Genomic DNA, 6,592 nt, shown 5'->3' with positions numbered 1-6,592 from the left:
AAAATGTTAGAGCGATTGTCAACTGGTGTGCCGCAAGAATTTTTAAAACATGCAACACCTGACTATTTAGTTCAGGGCACTGACCTCTTTTCCTTAGATGTCAGGTAAAAAATGACAACAACCAACATGACAATAGCCACCTGGTGTGAATAAATCAAAATTATACCTATTTTTTGTCAGATTGGCAAAAAATATATTTTTTGGTGTGCCAAAGAATTTTAGTAATTAGTTTGTGTGTGCCATGAGATGAAAATGGTTGAAAATTGCTGCACTAGAATGCTATTTTTTCTTATTTTAAGAAAAAATAAAAAAAAATATGATTTGTTCAGCGAGGAGTTATTTTGGTGTTCTTCAGTAAGAGTGACATGAGAAGCATGGAATTTAGAAAGAGGTTCAGCTTTGGAGAACACAGAAAGAATAGAGCATGGGCCATATGCCTTCAATATAACATTACTTTTCTTGCCACCACCCTGATCTAGCCACCACACCTCTCGCCTTGCCCCACTTTGGTCAATTTCAACATGGCAGCCAGAGTGATCTTGTTGAAGGATAAGCGGATTATATCACTCCTCAGTTGAGACCCTTCCAATTGCTCCTAATTCATGCACTGGAAAGCTCAAATCCATATAATGCCTCAGAAAGTAGTGTTATCATTGTAATTAGCTATCATTAATATTAATAATAGGAAGAGAGCAAAGGGGAGGCCAGGCATGTTAAGCATGGTCATCTGGACAGCTTCACCAGGGAGCTACAGCTTCATGCTCCCCAGGGAACCACTGGTCCATTCCCTGCAAATCACTGGGGGAAGGGGTCCAACAAAGGGGAAGATGGGCGCATGCGCATAGATTGGTGAGGGGGTGACCCCAAGATTTCAGAAGCCTGTGAAATCTTGGAGAGTTCATTGGTTAGTTTGAAGACGCTCTTGGTTAAAATCCCCAGACAAAGAGTTTCCTCTCTCTTCGTTCTACTCTCCCTGTGTGTTCGCACATTCTCTCTCCATACTCATGTGGCCTTAAGCAGCTGCATGGCTCATAGCCATATGTACCCCATATACCATGGACTACACCTGGGAACACAAGCTAACCTGGCCAGATACTGGACTGGACTGGACATTAATAAGGAGAAGAAACTATGGACATTGACCTTTATTCTGGCCCTGCTGAAGACACTGCTGGACTTCTTCTATGGCAAGATGGTTAGAGATGGGGCTGTGGAAGGGAACTCCCTTAATTGTACATCATTAATAAAGCTTTCCATGAAACTCCATCCTCCAGTGGGGGGCCTCAGGAAAATTTTTTCCTAGTGGCACCCCAAGGAGTCTACTTCCACTGATAACAGTAGTATCCCATCCAGTGTCCACCTCTCTCATTCCTTCTCAAATCTCATGTTCTACTTCTTTCCCTTCCATCACTCATTGCTATACCTCAAATGCTCTGCTTGCATTGGAGCTTAACTTGGCAGACACTCAAGCCTATGTATTGGATGGATGGAGAGATAAGTGGATGGATGGATGGATGGATGCATAAATATCACAGAAAGCTGAAAAGGGTAGGGTGTGTAACGTGAAAGAGTGCTTAAGAATGGAGAGATGGGGTATTACTGAGGAGAGATTGCATGAAAATGCCAGAGTCTTGAATTACTGAAGGAATAATTAAGGAAATGCATTCCCTTGCAGCAGAAACCCTGCTATTACTCAGTGTGTCTGAAACAGGGCTGATAAGGTCAGAGTTTTATGAATGGGAATCATCTTTAAAGCATGATCAACATCTGAATGAGACCCAATAGATGGCCTGTGACATGAATAAATCTCAACTTTTTTTCCCCAGGATATTCTTAGTGAGGTTTTGAAACATGTACTTTTTCTCTTCTAGCTTTAATTCTGCTTGATATTAATGCAAATAAAATCCATTTTAATACTGGTCAAAAATTCTAAAATCAGTTATTAGTAAATTCTATTCATTTTCAGAGCTCATTTTTAAAATAGCATTTTGAAGTTTCTAATGACAAATATTTTAATCCATTGTTTTACAATGAGAGCTCTCAAAGAACCTAATATGTGGACATTGAAAATAAGGAAAACATGTATAAGTGATATGAAGAAAAGGAACATAAATGTGAGTGGGGAAAAATGAGGATAGAAACAAGAAAGGGATGGAGTTAAATTTTTTTCTAAAGTGCTGCTATAAAAAAATACTCATGGGCTAGAGGTGAGATTTGATCAATACAAGAACAAACAAATGGTGTGGAGGTGGGGTCAGTGTGGGCTTTGAGGTGGATGAGAGAGGTGCTGAGGGAGGCTTTGCATAAAGCGCTTAACATCCTCTCAGCATCCACCTGGCAATATGTGGTCCAGATGGCCTAAGGACACAGAAGGTATGTGTGGAAGGAACGGAGAGGCTTCGAGGACCTGAGCAATTAAGAGAAAGGGAGGGGCTGATATGATTGAGGTTTTGTTTTGGTTTTTGTTTGTTTGTTTGTTTTTACTGTGCAAAGCAGTCCATACACTTAGGTGTGCAAGAAATATCACATCTCTTTATGTTCGTCTAATCAACTTCTAAAGCCATGCTTCCATCCCAACTGGCGAGTTGGAAATTTGAAGCTATTCTTGCAACATTCTTCTGTTACCTTTTCTATTTCCAGGTAGTTTCAAAGTCCTAGAGTTGTATACAGTACCAACGTGGTGGTAGCAGTGATTGAAAATTCTGCCCAGACACTGCTGTGTCAGCACGTGGATCTCTAGGCCCACCACTCCGCTGCTTCTGAGCCAGGACCAGGACACGGACAGTCCTGCCTCCCATATTCACTGGGAAACCATTCCTTCGGACATCTGCTACACATACAGGGAAATACCACAGACAACAAGTGTGTCTGTATTTCTTATGGGACCTACCATTCTAGAGCATCTTTTTTAGTTTGAAATAAATGGCCTTCTCTTCAAACTCTATTCTCAGCATACTGGTCTTTTAGGTTTCCAGCGGGAAAACCCAGAAAATAATGGAATTAAACTCCCCTGAAATGGGGAAAGATGAGAGGTCACTGCCCCAAAATAGGGAAGGAGTAAGGTAAAATTCAGGAAGAAAACATAAATTAATAACTTAAATATTATCTTGCCATTTATATAGATTCCCTGCCTACTAGTATAAATAAATGAATAGTAAGAAATCTGAATAAAAGTCACCAGCTCCCTTCCTGGTGTGGGCAGGGGAAACACACTGCCCACATCCCCTTTCGAGAAAGGAATTGCTGCCCCAGCTCTCAGCCTGGAGTTGACCCTGAGCAGAGGCCTCCTCACTCAGGAACATGCCCAACCCTGGGCAGCTCACATCCAGTGACCGAGGGAGGCAGGGTAGGGAAACCCGGCCATTTCATCCAAATGGGAGATAATGCTAATGGGCCATATGTGCTCCAGACCTCCCTGTGGGTGGACTGAGTGTTTTTGGATCTGCACCACAGTCCTTTCACCCTCTCCATTCCACAGGTGTGCATCTCTAAAAAAGCGCCCTGCACACCAAAATCATCTCCGCATCTGCTTCCAGAGAACCCAATCTACAGCAATTCATCTAGGAGGGGTCCCAGACAGCAGTCACTAAAACAGGAATCTGGAGTCAAATCACTAGCTGCCAGGCAGGCAATGAGGACCCAATTGGTGGTAGATGGAACACGGTATCCCCTGGCCCAAGAAGACAGTGCGTTGGGTGGTAAAATGGAAAGACATATCCATGGGAAGGAATGCACTAGCAGGTGAAATTCATCAGGTGCTGCCCTAACTGGTTTGGCTCAGTGGATAGAGCCTCGGCCTGCGGACTGAAAGATCCCAGGTTCGATTCCGGTCAGGGGCATGTACCTTGGTTGTGGGCATATCCCCAGTAGGAGGTGTGTAGGAGGCAGCTGATCGATGTTCCTCATCGATGTTTCTAACTCTCTATCTCTCTCCCTTCCTCACTGTAAAAAATCAATAAAAATATATATTAAAAAAAGAAATTTATCAGGTGCTGAGAACCAAGGTAGAACTGTAAGGACAATGGGATTGGATGAGTATTGCCAAGAGCCATTGACACCCTAAAGATAATGAAAAGCTGCAGGCAAGTAACAGGCAATTGAAAGCCAAATATGAAAGTCAGAGGATCTCCCTGGTAGTTTACAGGGAGGTTCCCATAATTTTCAGTTGAGGTCCAAGCCCAGGACTAAATCTAGTGATCTCCAGAGACAATTAAATTTCCAACCCAGCAGACCCGTTATCCCAACCTAGTTGGGAAAAATGGGACCCTGACACACACTTGCGATAGAAACATCTATTTTTGAATCCCCAGACTCCTAGGGAGACCAATTGTCCTGGTCTCTGCTGATTGAGGGGTTTCCTGAGACGTGGGACTTTCTGTGCTAAAAACTATTCAATCCTGGGCAAATCGGGGCTATTGTTTGCCCTATAAATCCTGAATTCTCTTGGAGATAGCATGTCTCTTTTGCTTTGAATCAATGTAGTTTCCTCCCTTGGAGACAAGCATGTGCCCCACTCAAGATCTACCCCAACTTATCCTCATGGCTTTTAGGCCCATAAGCAGAATTAAGTCACAGCATAATCACTGCAGAACATACGGGGAGAAAACGGACTCTACACCAGAGGAGCGGCAAGGCCGAGCCAACATATACACGCAGGTGCCAGGGCAGTAGCAGGGCGACTAGAATCTGAGGCTGCTTGACGGGGAGAGGCTGGAACATATCATTGGACAAGGGAGGGTTTATTAGTTGGGGAATATTCTCCTGCGATATATACCTTGGCAAGACCACTAGGAGCTGGTGTCTGTCTTCTGTTACTAGGACAATTTCTAGAAGCATGGAAAAGCAATGGCACGTACTAAGCAAAGTTGGAATGGCAGAATTTTCTTGGGAGATTGAGGAAGAAAAATTAAAAGGCTCAGGGATGTGGATAGGCTGAGCCCTGAGAGCAACCAAAGGATGATGCTCCACAGAAAAGCACAGAGGACATTCCAGTAACCAAGGCCATCAGGAGTGGCCATCATGAACATGCAGGCGGGGGAGGGGAGGGCTCCAGCATCACTGGCGTGCTTAGCAATGATGAAAGCACAACAAATGGCAATAGGTTACGACCCCAAATGATAGGACCCCAAAATAAGAGGGCACGTGTGTCATGCCTGAAGCAAGCCGGGGGGACACAAGTTTCCAAACGAACAGCAAGGGCATAATAGTAACCAAAGGGGCTTGGCCTGCAGAGAGCTCTGTAGATTGCAGGGGTCCCCAGAACAGCAGCCTACTGGATCCGAAACTCTCGGGGTGGAACCCAGAAATCTGTGGCATAACAAGCTCTCTAAGTGATTCTAATGCAAGCTAACATTTGAGAACCACTGAGTTCACAGAACGCCGGTATAATGGAACTGATTTTGGAAAGCAGGTCTGACTTTGGAAAGCAGGAATATGCCAGGAAACCCAGGAAGTCAGCATCAATCACAGCAGGTGACATTTATGCTAGAATGTCCTTTGCATTTTAGAAAAGGCTTTGCTTTCTCTCTAGCCAACAAAAGAACAAAAAGAGTTACAAAGAAGTCACAGATTCTTCAAGTCACTTTGCCTTATGCATCTCTCTCTCTCTCTCTCTCTCTCTCTCTCTCTCTCTCTCTCTCTCTTTCTCTCCCTCTCCCTATTTAATAAAGGTTTATTTTTCAAAATGTACAGCTGGTGTGATCTGTTGTTCATGCATCTTCTCCAGCAGCTGGGGCGTCCCCACCTTTGGTGTTTCTGGTGTAAATCACCTGAGCTCTGTGCTTTGAGACTAGTTTAATAAGCCCTTTACTAAGGAGCTCCTGAAGGGCTGCTCTGGCCAAGGAGCCACAAATATTCAGCCTCTGGGAGACCACAGCTGGGGTTATAAGCTTGTCATTGGGATCTTCCTTACAGAGCTTGACATATGTGGCTTTTTCAAACAGACCAGATTATTGAGCTCGTCCTGAACTTTGCCCTTGGACCACTTCTTCTTTTTGACCTTGCCCCCCGACTTGTTCACGGGGTCTTTGTCTTTCTTGGCCAACTTTCCAGCATCTTTCTTCTTCTTGTCGTCCTTGGGTGGCATCGCCGGACTCGGAGAGCAGGGATGCGATGTCGGACCGAGAGGCCTTATGCATTTCTACTTGGGAAATGCCAAGCTGTAAAATTAGCAATTGGGAGTCCTGAGCAATGAATGGCTCCCCGCTCTGCTTCACTGAGCAGGGGAACATGATGACCACTTCTGCCCAGCAAAGCTGCTTGTTTCTTTGCTTTGATTTGTGCTGATAAATACAAGTCAAAAGCATTAGTCCTACACTGTAGCTTTGGGCTTTATTATCAGTAGGAAGGAAGAAGTTTAGGAAAAGTAAGGGGAACCCTAGCCGATTTTGTACAGTGGATAGAATGTTGGCCCAAGGTCAGAAGGGTCCCAGGTACAATTCCTGGTCAAGGTATGTACCTTTGTTGCAGGATCGATCCCCAGCCCTGGCTGGGGTGTGTGCAGGAGGCAACCAATCAATGTGTATCTCTCACATGGATGTTTCTCTCTTTCTCTGTCTCTCCCCCACCCTTCCACTCTCTATAAAAATCAGTG

The 6,592-nt window shown here is 44.4% G+C and overlaps 1 pseudogene; it reads right to left on the bottom strand.

Annotated features, from left to right (window-relative positions):
* Positions 1–5,658: 5,658 nt before the first annotated feature.
* LOC106698097 lies at positions 5,659–6,105 on the bottom strand (annotated as a pseudogene).
* Positions 6,106–6,592: the final 487 nt, after the last annotated feature.

This window comes from Myotis lucifugus, unplaced genomic scaffold (assembly GCF_000147115.1).
Source record: "Myotis lucifugus unplaced genomic scaffold, Myoluc2.0 scaffold_137, whole genome shotgun sequence".
In the NCBI taxonomy this organism is placed as follows: domain Eukaryota; kingdom Metazoa; phylum Chordata; class Mammalia; order Chiroptera; family Vespertilionidae; genus Myotis; species Myotis lucifugus.
Note: the sequence above shows the minus strand (reverse complement) of the source record. Positions and strands in the feature narration are given on the sequence as shown.